Source organism: Coloeus monedula, assembly GCF_965178545.1.
Source record: "Coloeus monedula genome assembly, chromosome: W".
In the NCBI taxonomy this organism is placed as follows: domain Eukaryota; kingdom Metazoa; phylum Chordata; class Aves; order Passeriformes; family Corvidae; genus Coloeus; species Coloeus monedula.
The window spans coordinates 21,432,862-21,446,277 of record NC_138821.1 but is presented as its reverse complement, the minus strand read 5'-3'; the positions used below and the strand labels follow the sequence as shown (position 1 = coordinate 21,446,277).

General features: G+C 47.8%; 1 protein-coding gene across 1 annotated transcript in view; it reads right to left on the bottom strand.

Annotated features, from left to right (window-relative positions):
• Nucleotides 1-13,416, bottom strand: part of LOC309584566 (transmembrane protein 161B-like) — a gene marked incomplete at its 3' end in the record, with an annotated part of 152,036 nt that overhangs the window by 47,529 nt on the left and 91,091 nt on the right. The window lies entirely within an intron of this gene.

Here is a 13,416-nt window from a genome sequence, read left to right as displayed (position 1 = left end):
TCTCCTGCCGCGTCCCTGCTCCACGCGGTCCTGCCTCCCCCACACCCCAACGTGGCGGCCCCGTCCCAGCAAGCCGCCCCGCCGCTGCCCCCCCCCCCGCACCCACAGAGCAGCCATGGTACAACACGGGACCTGTCCCGCAGAGCTCCGTGCACACATCGTGGGGCACAGAACAAGCGTCACGCGCGCCCGCCAGCGTCTGCCCCTCTCGCCGCTGGCAGAATGCAGCTATCCGCGGCACTGCCTCAGGCTATCGCCCATAGAATGGAATCTCCCTCCCCCCTTCCCCCACCGCAAATGGCTCTGCCACCCTGGCAGGCGCCGGCACACCCGCTCTCCCCCCTCCCAGCTGCATCTTGCGCAATCCGTGCTGATGTTCCCCCTCTCCCTGCACCCCCCCCCTCCCCCTACCACGGGTTCTTGCGCAATCCCCATTCCCCCCGCTGCTGCGCTAGAGTCTACTGCCCCCCCCCACCCTCCTTTCGCCCACCCCGACTCCACATGGAATTGCGAAACCAGAACTACCTGTAACCCGACCCCCCCCCAAACGACCTGCTGCTGTACAACCTCTCCACCCACATGCTGCCATAACAGGACCCCTTCCCACCCTTCAAAGCACCCCGGACCCCCCGCCATCCCTGCCCTGGGTAAAGCAGAGCCGGCATTTCAAAAACGCCGTGCTACGCCCCCTGTATCCCAGCCCTGCCCTGCCACGGCCTATCCCTCCTGTTCAGATGACAGTAGCAGCAGCTCTGACTCTGAATCTGAAGACCGATGGGCACAGACACGCAGGGAAGCAAACCGGGAGGGGGATTGGGAGTTGGCTCAGAAAATTTCAGCTTTTCCAGTCATTATAGGGAGAGGGAGGAGGGGTGGTCCATCTACAAAAACATGGGAACCTATCCCATACAAAGAAATCAAAGAGCTTAGCAAGGCAGCAAAAGACCATGGGAGAGGGTCACATTTCTTTAGAAACTTATTGGAAGCCACTTTCTCTGCCTATACATTAGTACCACATGATATTAAAAACATTATTAACTGCATCCTTTCCCCTGCCGAATATATGTTATGGGAAAGGCATTGGAAAAGACATTTAAAAATGTTGACAGTCTTTCTGAAGAATGGCTAAAAAGCAAGGGTCATGATGACACAGCAGGTTTAGTGAAGATGCAGACACTGAGTCCTTGAGCAAGAGGTTGCATAGATAACAGAATGTGCATTCAGATAAGTAAGCAGAGAGAAACCATATGGAAGAGGAAGATAAGACCACTGTGTTTGCAGATCCCACGGAATAGCTCCAACCAATAAGGAGCTCAGCTTTTGCAATATGTATGAGCTAATTAGTAGTACTATAAGTAAGTGTAGTTTATGATAATAAACGAGACTTGCTGAACATCATGCCTTGAGTGCTTGTCTCCCGCGACTCCACCCGACATCTGGCACCCGAACAGGAGAAGTTGCCCTTGCCTTATGCGATGGGGGAGTTGCGTTGGGGTCGGGTCCCGCAGCTAGACGGACGGCGAAAGAGGTCACGTATACTGCAGCGATTGCCTCCGCGCCCGAGTGACCGCACAGGCGGGCTCGCCGATACGTGCTGCCGAAGCCTGGAGGGGCTAGCAACGGTACCGTCGTAAGTATGGAAAGGCAAGCAGCACAGGAACTTTTTAAGGCTTTTTTGCTTAAGCGTAATTTTAAAGGGATTGATCTTGATAAAGACCTCCCCGCTCTTTTAACGCATGCGCGCTCTTACGGTTTTTTCGCTGACCCCCACTCCATTCATGAATTAAGTCAGTGGCGCGCGTATAGTGACAAACTCTGGGATCTTGTCTTAGATGACGATAAGCCAGCTAAAAAGATGGCTAAACTATGTAGAGTTGTCTATAATGAACTTTTAATGGTACAAGCAGAGAAAAGGGCAGCAGAAAAAATTAAGGCAGCCCATGATAAAAACCGTAATTACGATTCTGCTGCTTCCCTTTACTCCGCTGCCCCTAACCCCCCCACCTTTGCTACAGTCGAGGTTCCACCTGAGGCATTTGCCTCTGGCCCGGCTTCACACTCACCCTCTGCGCCCCCTGATCCTCCCCTGCAGTCCCCGCCCCCGTCCCCCTCGCAGCAGCCGCGGCAGCCGCAGCTGTCTGTTCCTCCGGATCGCTCTCGTTCGCAAAACCCTTTCCTAAGCCATGAGCCTGTCCCTGGGGCAGATTCTGACCTCGCGGAGGCCATGGCCAAGGGTCATAGAGAGCTGTGGGCAGCTCTCGCTCGTGACGGTTTGCATAAGGGCGATGCAGAGATGCTAGCGGCTGCCCAGGAAAGCTTGGCTTTCCCTGTTCTGTTTGTTCCTAATCCACAGGGAGGCAATATTGCGCAAGTTACTAACCTCGACTGGAAGCTGTTAGCTCAGCTACGAGCAACGGTGGGGAATTACGGTGTTACGAGCGAGCCCGTAAAACAGATGCTTGATTATATTTTTAATGCCTTTACTCTCCTTCCTGCTGACATTAAAGGCATCACTAAATTAACGTACACCCCGCACCAGCGATTACTCTTTGACGCTCGCTGGAGAGAAGAAGCAGCTGTGAGCGCAGATCTTAACAGACCCCAGGGGGACCCCTTGGCTGACATTACGGTTGATGAGTTACTAGGACAGGGTCAACATATGAGGGTTGAGGCTCAGGCTGCACTAGGCCCTGCTAAATTGCAGGAGGCCATGGCAGTTGCTAAGAGAGCCATGGACAAAGTTCGAGCCCCGGGTGGAATTCCTATGTATATGACCATTAAGCAAGGCAGAGAGGAATCTTTAGGCTCTTTTGTTGACAAAGTTATGGAAGCCATTTCAAAAGCCGGGGTGCAAGAGCACATGCACGACCCATTATTAAAACAATGTCTCCTACAAAATGGTAACCAAGCCACTCGTGCCCTTATTACTTCCACCCCAGGGGATTGGACTGTCCAGCAACTTTTAGAGAAAGCTGCGACCATGCCCACTGGCTCGCAACTATTCTTAGCACAAGCCTTAGCAAAATTAGGTGAAGGGCTTAAAGAACAGGCTATTAGCTCTCAAAATCAGGTTATGGCAGCCCTTGCTCCTCTCCAAGCGGCAGCAGCACGTCCCCGCCCAGCTCCAGGTGGCCGCATGAAGTGTTATTGCTGTGGGACACCCGGTCATATTCGTCGCGAATGTACAGCCGCAGGAATTTGACTATTCCATTACATCCAGATGACACCAAGCGCTTCGCCTTTACCTTACCTGCCCTGAATAAAGGAGAACCAGCTAGACGATTTGAATGGACTGTATTGCCGCAAGGGATGAAAAACTCACCTACTTTGTGCCAACTGTATGTTGATGCTGCCTTGCAACCCTTACGGAGACAGATGCCTGATGCCATTATTTATCACTACATGGATGACATTCTCTTTGCTCAAAGGGATCCCTTCACCCCTGCCCAGATGCAAATTATTGTTGCCTCCTTGGCTGCCTGGTCCCTTGTTGTGGCACCCAACAAAATACAAGTTTCTGCTCCATGGAAATATCTAGGATGGACTATTACCGCTCAGAGAATAAAACCTCAGAAGTTACATATTCAAGCATCTATTTCAAACCTAAATGAGGCCCAAAAACTTCTAAGAGACCTACAATGGCTTAAACCCATTACAGGAATTCCCAACATGCTATTGGAACAGCTACGTCCTTTGCTAAAGGGCACAGACCCATGTACTCCTGTGACGCTTACGCCGCAACAGTCTAAAGTCTTGCAGCAAATTACATCCTGTATCTCCAGAGGCTTTGTTGACCGTCTAGACCCCGACACCCCCTTATCCTTAACTGTCTGGAACAGCGGAGAACATCTCTTAGGAGCCATTACTCAGCAAAAGAAAACGGGGGACATCTCCGTTCTAGAATGGATTTCGCCCCCCTTGCAGCAAAGAAAAACAGTTACTCCAAAGATTGAAAATTTAGCAACTCTTTTAAAGAAAGGACGTCTACGCACCTGGGAAATTAGTGGCCTTGAACCTGCAGTTATCTACCTCCCCATGGAAAAACCTACCTTAGACTGGTACCTACTCAACTCCTCGCAGCTCACTGAAGCATTGCTCTCTTCTGGAGCAGAAGTTCACACTGGCCCATTAGCTCCAAAATTACTCAACTGGTTGGGAAGCTGGACCTGGATATCCAAACCGTTGCAGCACCGAGGGCCTATCCCTGATGCTCTGACAGTTTTTACTGATGCCAGACGCAGAACCAGGACAGCTGCCGTTGTTTGGCACTATAATCAACAATGGTGCCACCATAAGATCGCAGCTACCCCTACTGATACATTACAAACCTTAGAACTTGTAGCAGTACTGTGGGCCGCCCTTCATTTTTCGGAACCCCTCAATGTCATTTCAGACTCTCTTTATGTTGTAGGAATTGTTTCTAGAATCGAGGACGCTGTCATCAAGGAAGTGAAAAACCAGCGACTTTTTGATCTGTTATTACAACTAAAACGTCCCCTATGGGTTCCGGCCAAATGGACTAAGCCTGCTGTCCTAAATGAGCAGTCCACAACTGAGGAAGAAGATAAGAATACAGAAGAAGATCTCGCAAATCCTATGGGAAATTGAGCAGCAGTTTCACGTCACCTTCCTTGTGGACTCAGAGGAAAAAATTGAGAACTTATCTCCTCCCACATTTGCAGAGACACTTTTTGCGCTTTTGCCAATCTGCTTGCTTTGCATGTAATTGTAATAATCATAAGGCGTGGGTAAGATTGCTTTGCGGAGGCTGTAATTTACAGTGGTGGGTCCACCAGCGACATCTATCAGAAGGGTTTTGGTGTCAGTCTTGCAGTTTTCACTGGCACCGTGAGACAGCTCAAGGAGCATTAGTACAACTCACAGGCAAAAATATCATTGACAGTTTGCAATTAGTTGAAAATCTTGAAGATCTGCGGCTAAGAGAATTAACGTGGTCAGTACAGCATTTAGCAAAAAAGATCTTAGCCGATAGCTACTCTGTAGTTTTGCAATCCTCATGCCAACCAAATATCGGGGTCCCCATTCAGTGGCAAGTTGACCCAAGAAAGTGGGATCATGTTTGCCGGCGGTTTAAGCATCGTGCTGCTAATCGCAGGCTCAGTAATGGGTCACCCCCTTTCCTATCCTCCTAAGGTGTTTGACCCTAGAGATAATATCTGGGTCTCCTTGGCACGTGAATTGAACACCACAACATTCTGTGCCTCCTTAGCCACACCCAGTACCCCATTTTTGACATGCTTAGTTGGAGTACCACTAACAGATAATACATGGCGTAACTTCGTAATCGAGACCCAGAACCAGTTCAAAATTATTAGACCATTAAAATCCACAATGAATATTACCGCTGGCCTACTGAAGTATGATAGCTGGGATGATAAACTCCCGGTGGGCCCTGAGCCACAAGAGATAGAACTAGTTGATTCTCTTAACACTACAGCCTGTATTTATATTAATAGTTCATGTAATTTATGCCAAGAGGGCAGCCTTAATGGCTGTCGACTGAATGAATCCAACCCCACCTTGATTTATCCTATTGGCAATGCTTCACAGTGGGATTTAGAATGGTGCAACGTTACCGTGAGAAATCGATCTCTTGCAGCCCCTGGAACGTTTTTCCCTCGAAAGTTACCCAGAGGGTTTTTCCTAATTTGTGGGAATCGTGCCTGGTCAGGTATTCCATCCAGGCCTGTAGGTGGGCCCTGTACCTTTGGCCAACTGAGTCTTGCACTTCCACAGCACCATCCTAATGCTACACACCGAACACGATGGCAGAGGTCTTTAACAGAAACTATAACACCTGAATGTCAGGATGACCTCACGCTATGGAGCAAATCAGAAGTGCTTTTTACCTCCCTTTTTGTTCCTGGTGCAGCTGCGGCACGAGCCCATCGTCACTTAGAAAAACTGGCATGTTGGGTAGTTAAACAGGCAAACGGTACCAGCCGAGTGTTGTCTGAACTTGCAGAAGATCTGAGTTCAGTCCAACACGCCCTGCTTCAGAATAGAGCAGCTATAGATTTTCTACTCTTAGCCCACGGCCATGGCTGTGAAGACTTTGAAGGAATGTGCTGTATGGATCTTGAGGATCATTCTAAGTCCATCCATGCCGAAATTAAGAATTTGATTGAACACTCCCAAAAAATAAAGAAAGACTCCGGATTTTTCAGATTAGAAGGACTTACAGAGTGGATGGGCTTAGAAGGATGGATGAAAAGTGTGATTAAATCTTTAATGCTGTTGCTAATAATTGTTTTGCTTGGTTTACTTATGCTTAGCTGTATAATGTCATGTGTAAAAAAAATTTAATTTTGAAGTCAGTCAATATGACTATGATCATGCAAAAAGAAAACAGGGGAAGTGTTGAGAGTCTTTCTGAAGAATGGCTAAAAAGCAAGGGTCATGATGACACAGCAGGTTTAGTGAAGATGCAGACACTGAGTCCTTGAGCAAGAGGTTGCATAGATAACAGAATGTGCATTCAGATAAGTAAGCAGAGAGAAACCATATGGAAGAGGAAGATAAGACCACCATGTTTGCAGATCCCACAGAATAGCTCCAACCAATAAGGAGCTCAGCTTTTGCAATATGTATGAGCTAATTAGTAGTACTATAAGTAAGTGTAGTTTATGATAATAAACGAGACTTGCTGAACATCATGCCTTGAGTGCTTCTCTCCCGCGACTCCACCCAACATAAAAACACTGTCTGACACTTATGCTAAAGACGCAAATCAGACAGATTGGACAATAGAACAACTGGCTGGAGAAGGTGACCTCCAAAAACCCTTAGATCAAGCTACAACCTTACCTGAAGTAGCATTACAAGACATAGCTATTGCAGCTAAGACATCGCTGTTTCTCACCCCTGATGATTCTGTTCCTACACAATATTTCTCTAACATCAAGCAGTCAGCAAATGAAAGCTTCTTTCAGTTTGTTGATCGTTTGAAAGCTAGCTTACAAAAACAGATAGAAAGTCCGGATGGACGAAAAGAACTTTTGGGTAAACTTGCCATGGTAAATGCTAACGAACAATGTAAGAATATCTTGAGGGCCCTACCCATGGACACAGAACCCACAATAGAACAAATGATAGAGACCTGTACTAGACACACATCCACAGAGAACACAATGATCCAAGCAGTTGTAAAGGGCATCACAGAGGGAGTTTCCGGTGCATTTGCTGCAGCAGTCTCTAAGGAGAATGCCCGCTGTTTCTATTGTGGTGAACTTGGACACTTTATAAAGGACTGCCCACAAAGGTCACCCATCCAGGACCATTGTGCCACCTACCAAAGGCACCAGAGACAGCAACAGCACCAGCAGCGTCCAAAAAACTTTTATCGGAGTGCGGTGTCAAGGCCCCGCGCCCAGACAACAAATCAAAGGCCATACTACCCCACCCTGGCTGTGAACTCCACATCGGACCACCGAGAGCAGACAGCTGGACCTCGCCCAGCACCATCATCCCAGGCGATCCCAGAACACATGAGAAGGATCCAACACACGGAACACTACCGATCAGAACGAGACGCCAACTGGTAACATCACTGCCATTTAACTTTGTTGACAAGCGTTTTTATCGTATTCCCACAGGAAAGTATGGACCACATGACGGCCCATGGGACATTCTTATCCTAAGCGATACCCTCCATGGTCCAGAACAACTCTTTGTATTACCTGAGATACAAACAGTGCACCCTGGACAAGAGATTCTTGTCCAGCTTTGCTGCACGGACACACCTTTCTTTCTCCCACAGGGAACACCGATTGCTCAAGCTTTTTTACTTCCACAGAACCGCCCAGAACAGCTTCCCCTCAATCCTACAGCAATGTGGATAGAGATTGTGGGCTCAAACAAACCGACCATCGAGTGCAGCTTGTTCTGTAAAGGAGAGAGGGTCTACCGTCCAGGGATGCTGGACATCGGAGCAGACGTGACCATCATCGCCCGCTCCGAGTGGCCAGGGAATTGGGAACTGGAGCCAGTGGCAGGTATGATCTCCGGGATTGGTGGAGTTGCAGTATCCATGAGGAGTAAACAAAATGTTGTCATTGAAGGACCTGAGGGCAAGATAGCAACCACCCGACCATTCGTGGTAAGAGCCCCCATCACCTTATGGGGCAGAGACCTTCTATCCCAGTGGGGTGCCACTCTTACCATTCCCAGCAAGGATTTCTGACTGGGGCCACTGAGAAACGCGTGCTGCCATCTACTCCCCCGCTCACCTGGAAGACTGACAACCCAAAATGGACAAGGCAGTGGCCCCTTGATAAAGAAAAATTCAGCGCGCTGGAAGCCCTGGTGGAGGAGCAACTTGCCAAAGGTCATATCACTGAGACTACAAGTCCTTGGAATTCCCCTGTCTTTGTACTGAAAAAGCCTCCATGACCTAAGAAAGATCAATGAGGTCATTGAAGACATGGGCCCCCTCCAACCCGGCCTGCCATCACCATCAATGCTGCCCCGAGACTGGCTGCTGGCCATCATAGACATTAAAGACTGTTTCTTTAACATCCCGCTCCATCCCCAGGATGCACCACGGTTCGCCTTCTCCATCCCCTCTCTTAACAATAAAGCCCCACTCAGAAGATACCATTGGCTCGTCCTCCCACAAGGCATGAAGAACAGCCCGACCATCTGCCAGTGGTACGTCGCCCACATTCTATCCCCCATCAGGAGCCTGTTTCCAGAAGCAATCATTTACCACTATATGGATGTCATACTAATCTGTGCATCAGAAAAAACGGACAGAACTCTTAAAAAGACAATTGAAACCATAGAAGAAGCAGGGTTTGAGATTCGTGAAGACAAAGTGCAGCACTCCAGCCCATGGACTTACCTCGGCCTCCAGATCCGTGAGAGAACCATCGTACCCCAGCAACTCGCCATCAAAAAGGACCCTAAAACCCTAAGGGACTTACACAGCCTGTGTGGATCCATAAATTGGATACACCCCCTAATGGGAGTCACAAATGAAGACCTTGATCCCCTCTTCAACCTCCTCCACGGCGGCAAAGACTTGAACTCTCCATGCGTCCTCACACCTGAAGCCCGAGATACCATCACTAAAGTTCAAGAAGCCCTGTCTTCACGCCAAGCCCATCACGTTGAACCCAGCCTGCCTCTCCAGTTTGCAGTTTTGGGTAAAGCTCCCTGTTTCCACGGACTGATCTTCCAATGGGACCCTAAACTCAGAGACCCTTTGCTGATACTTGAATGGATCTTCACAAGCCATCAACCTACAAAGAGATTAACCACCTTCCAAGAAGTAATGGCACATTTAATAAAAAAGGCCAGAACTCATCTCCGCTCTCTTGCCGGGTGTGAGTTCACATGCATATACTTGCCATTGACCACTGAAGATCTGAGGCTGTTTCTCCGGACCAATGAGAGCCTCCAGTTATCCCTAGATAGCTACACAGGCCAAATTTCCGTTCACATGCCAAAACATAGACTTTTCTACCGTGAAGCAGCTTTTAAATTGATTCCAAAATTAATCCAAAGTAGAAAACCTCTTAAAGCTCTGACCGTCCTTACTGATGGTTCGTCACATCGGTCTGTCATGACATGGAGACAACCCAATACCCAGAAATGGGAATCTGATATCCAAATAGTAGAGGGATCTCCACAGATTGCTGAATTAGCAGCTGTTGTCAGAGCCTTTGAGAAGTTTAAAGATGAACCTTTTAATTTGGTCACAGATTCGGCTTATGTCGCTGGCATAGCTATGAGGGCTGAACATGCTTTTCTAAAGGAGGTCTCCAACCAAAAATTATACCAATTGGTTTCTACATTAATCCATTTAATCTCGCACAGAAAACAGCCTTACTACATTATGCATGTGAGGTCACACACTGACCTCCCTGGTCCCATTGCTGAAGGGAACAGGAGAGCAGATGCACTGGCCATGCCAGCAGAGACTGCAAACGTCCCTGACATCTTTGCCCAGGCAAAGTTGTCACATGCATTTTTTCACCAAAACATTCCTGCACTCGTCAGAATGTTCAAGCTTTCAAAAGATCAAGCAAAAGTGATCATTGCAACCTGCCCGAACTGCCAGAACTACCAAATACCATCTATGGGTACCGGAGTCAACCCCCGTGGTCTGAACAGCTGCCAATTATGGCAAACTGATGTAACCCACTTCCCATCCTTTGGGAGATCCAAATACGTGCACGTGTCAGTTGACACATTTTCTGGGGCAGTGTTTGCGTCAGCCCATGCAGGAGAAAGTGCCATCTACGTCATCAAGCATTTTCTCCTTGCCTTCGCCACCCTGGGAGTCCCTGAAGAAATCAAAACAGATAATGGGCCTGCCTACACCTCTCACAAGTTAAAAGATTTCTTCAACCAATGGGGAATAAAACACAAGACAGGCATACCTAGCAATCCCACAGGACAATCCAGCGTAGAAAGGACCCACCAAACCCTCAAAAGAGTCCTCAACCAGCAACGGAGAGAAACAGAAATCTTGTCTCCTGTTGAAAGACTCTGTAAGGCTCTCTATGTCATTAACTTCCTAAATGGTACATCATCAGAGCCTGACCCCCCAATACTCCGCCACTTCTCAAATTCAACCCAAGCTAAGCTCACGGAGAAGCCACCAGTGCTAGTGAAGGACCCTGAAACACACCAGGTCTCCGGGCCTTTCCAATTGATTACCTGGGGGAGAGGCTACGCCTGTGTCCAGCTACCATCTGGCCCAAAGTGGTTCCCAGGAAAAAGCATTAAACCATACCTAGGCCCTACAAACACTGCTCCTACAAACACCAAGAACTCTCCTGAGACAAATACAGGACCTCCACAAAACCAGACCAGCTCGGCATGGAGACGAAAACGTCGCCGGATGCCCACCAACCAGGAAAAAGATCGTCCCACCACACGGCAGCAGACGAAACAGAAAGCTGAACAAGAAGCTACAGCAAAAAGTCAAGCCGTAGGCCAGACACAGCCTGGAAAAACTGATCCCTAGTTTATATGTTATCACCCCTTGTTACCCCAGAACATCCCCTTCCCTCAACCCTTGTCAAACTTCCCTAAACCCCAAAACCTCCCCTCTCACCACAAAGCTAACAAAATCTTGCTTGTATTCCCTCTCAGAAGCCCCATCCCTGCCCAAAGATGAAATGTATCTACGTTGATGCTGTCCTCACCACAGCCTTGATGACCTAAAAGTAGACAATGACTTTTTGGACGATGGGGAATAACAGGATGGATTGCATCTTTGATTAAGGGAGCTCTGTGGGTATTCATTGTAATTATTACTGTGTTACTTATGTTCTCTTGCCTCCTACGTTGCTGCAGAAAGGCTGCTGGGAATGCCTTTTTAATAAATACAGAAGGGGGAGTTGTGGGATATGCCCAGCCACTGCCCTGGAGGGATGTCTGCTGAGATAAAAGATTTCGCAATCGCCCAGCAGGACTCCCTGGAAAGGTGACTACTTTTGAGTCATGGTGAGGAAAAGTAGACCCCCAATCCTTTGGGAGACCCTATGCAGATCGTTCTGTACCCCATTGGTCTATCCCAGACCCTCTGTAATCCATTGGTCCCCTTGCTGATCCCCTGTATCCCTATAAAAGAAGACCAATTCACCTCTGTAGGGAGAAAGCTCGTCACTGGCCTTCCCTTCGCCCACAATAAAGCTACCTTCGTGCGGAACCAGCCACACGGGCCTTCTCATCTCTCTCTCTGGTCTGGTTTGGCCTAGAGGCTGCCCTGCAGAGCTGAGCTGGAATCATGAGCTGATATCACTAAAGAGCTGACAGCTTCTGCAAGGGCTCCTCTGCCAGCAGCTGAGAGGAAGACACCGGACCCCGGGAAGGCAATTCCTTTCGGGACCATCTCCCTGGACCGGTCATCTCTTCCTGGGTCACAGCCTCGGACCCCACTACCAGCTGTAATATCTGTGTATACATATATCAATTATATGCAGGAGAAAATAAAGCATGTCAGAACATCTTGCCATTGCTAATTCACTTCAAGGAAAAAGCAAGATGTCAGGGTTACATGGCTATTCAAACAAAGGACAGTGTTTTGTAAAATGTCTATGGCTGTCCTTGGTGTGTTATCAGGAGAGCTAATAGAACTGGCAAGCAGGCAGAGCTTAGCCTCTCTGACTATTTTCTACTAGAACTTTAAAATCCTATGGTGTTGCCTCTGGTCTTGGGCCTGCCCTGATGCTTAGCTTGGAGAGATCTTCCCCACTGGGAATACTGGGTGAAGATGTTTGGTCCCCAAGCCAGTGCAGGTGCATCTGCACGAGATGCTGTGGAAGTTCTTCAGTGGTGCATGGAGCGGATACAACAGCTTGAGTCACAGTATTCACGGGAACTGGGCTCATTACTGGTTGAGATATGGGAGAAGACTCAAGCCTTGATAGAGCAAATAGCATCACTGTCATCATGTAGAGGCTCTAGAAAGGACAGGCTCTGCTTCATCTCCCTCAATCACCCTCACAGTAAAACAGTGCTTCCTGATGTTCAGACAGAACCTCTTGTATTTCACTTTGTGCCCGTTGCTTCTTGTCCTGTCACTGGGCACCACAGAAAAGAATCTGGCTCCCTTTTCTTTGTACCCTTCTGTTGCAAAATGTGGAATATGCAAAATTTTCTTAATAAAGGATGTTCTTTGATGTTTGAGCTTTGTATACTTTCAAGCCTAATCAACAAGTAGGGAGATTTAATTCATGAAACAGAGAGCAGCTAACAAGCTCTAAGTGATGTTCAGGTGCTAGAAAAACAAATTACTTGTTAGTAGAATTGCCTTGTTCAAGTTTAGGGCTGGACATGCTTCAATGATCTCATACCTAGGGGGATGTTTAACAAAGCTTGGGAAGAAGGATGCCTACTGATAATGGAAACAAAGAATTCAGAGTTTATGGGACATCTGGCAGAACTCCCAAGACAAGGAAGAAACTAATAAAGCCAACTCAGCAACTGTGCTGAAATCAGCTCCAACTGGATAAAAGGCAATTCCAGCAGGGGGAGACCATGACCACTGACTCACAGACCACTGACTCAAGAAACCCACTGACCCAAAAGAAGAAAAAGACTGAGCATGCAGACTAATTAGCATGAGAAGCAAAAGAATCATTAACCAATAGAAGAGAGAATACTAATTAATAAGAGAACTATGTAACTTGTAGCCAATGAACACTAATTCCCTTGTTTGCTAAAATATATAAATAGTAAAAAGCTTTGATAGTTGGTGTGCTTGATTTGTGGAATTCCACCAGGCACCCAGGCTTGCACAACTCGGAAATAAATAATCAGTGTCTCTCTCGAGTGTGTAATTATTGGCTTGTCGCACATGGGGTAACAAATCCGATTTTTGTGGACAACGCTCCCTTCAGATATTTATATACATTGATGAGATTCCCCCCCTCTCCCTGA